Genomic DNA, 1,750 nt, shown 5'->3' on the forward strand with positions numbered 1-1,750 from the left:
GGAACAGCTGGTAGTTTCGAACTGCTGACCTTGAGGTTACCAGCCCTATTCGTAACCACTAAGCTATAAGAATGCAACCCTAAATGGAAAAGGCCACTGGCAATTTTTTAACTAAAGAGGCAGCCTCCCTAGTGGAGATAGGCTGATAACTACAACTTGACTGGGTACCCCCAGAGTTTGCTTTTCTGGAAGCAGCTCAGGAAAACTGATCTTTTAGCTATCTGAAAGATTCTGACTGCAAAGAATAGTCCTTACATCTTTTGTGTGGAAAGAACTTTCTACTCTTCTTTACCACAGATGGGACACCTACTTTGAATTAAGACCATTGTGTATAATGGGCTCAATCTGCCTGGAGCATAAATCCATCTCTAACATGCTCATTTCTTTGACTCCAGAGGAGAAAGTGATGTTTAGAATACAAACTGTTTTACATTACACATTTAGACTGCAAGCAGAAAATTTCTGCCAACCATGTGTAAGAGAATCCAAAATGAAATAAATCCAGTTGGTAGGCCTGATTTTCCCTTCATATTTCCTTTGTCCAGTGAAGAATTTGGATGCTGTTTGTAATCAGAGTAGATGACACTTGGTGACGGCAGAGACTATTATTCTACAACAAATCTAACCATATGAAATGATAACACAAGTTTTCAATAGTGCTGTTGTTGTTGTTAAATGCTGTCAAGTCTGTACTGACTCATACTGACCCTGTATAGGGTTCCTGAGGAGCAGCTCAGAACTGTTGACCTTGTAGCTCACAGTTCAGTGCTGATCCTACAGTGTCACAGCTGTGAAATTTCAAATTAGATTTAGAAGAACTTATGGAAAGAGCATATTGAAATTACACTCACCTGTGAAACTTGTTGCTAAGTGGCGTCTAGTCGGTTCCTACCCATGGCAACCCAGTATATGGTTTTCCAAGGAGCTGGTAGTGGGTTTGAACTGCCAACCTTGTAGTTTGCAGTCCGGTGCTTATCCTATAGGCCCACACCAGCATACTGTGAAACTCTAGTGTTTCTTGTTGTTGTTAGAGTGTAGAATTGCAGCAAATTGTTAACTCAGGAAGCTGATGCAGTGCTCATTTCAAATGATAAGCACTGAAAGAGTGGTTGGTTTAAGCTAACAAGAATTCCTCCTTGCCCCTCACCACCCCATGCCTCAAGCTGGTAGGTCTGTAAGCACTATGAACTAGATGTGGCAATCCCTTGAGCACCTGATAGGGAATGTCCAGGCACCGAGACAAACATCACATGATCACATGGAGAACTTGCTGGGGAGCAGCTACAGAGTGAAGAAATCAGTTTTTATTTTACAAACTGCAGGCCTAGGGCCCCCCTGCCAAGTTTCCCTAAAGTAAGAGAAGTGATGTGTGGGGAATAGTATAGACGGCTGATTCTAAATAATCAAATCTGTTATACCAGTCAAAAAATGCTTAACCTATTGAGAAAACTTTGTGAGCCCTCACTTCTTCTAAAAATGCTATTATTTTAGCGTCCCAATCACCAGTAATGATCAATACAACTTGATTTCATGTTTGATCAATTTCAGAGTGAAGAAGTTGGTAGAATTCTTCTATTTCATCCTCACTGGCTTTAGTGATTGATGCCTAAATTTGAATAATAGTGGTATTAACTGGGCTTCCCTGTAGGTGTATGGATATTATCCTATCACAGACAGCATTGTACCTCATGACTGATCTGGATATGTTCTTTTTGACAATGAATGCAACACCATTCCTCTTCAATTTGTC

Source organism: Chrysochloris asiatica, unplaced genomic scaffold (assembly GCF_000296735.1).
Source record: "Chrysochloris asiatica unplaced genomic scaffold, ChrAsi1.0 scaffold00036, whole genome shotgun sequence".
Classification (NCBI taxonomy): domain Eukaryota; kingdom Metazoa; phylum Chordata; class Mammalia; order Afrosoricida; family Chrysochloridae; genus Chrysochloris; species Chrysochloris asiatica.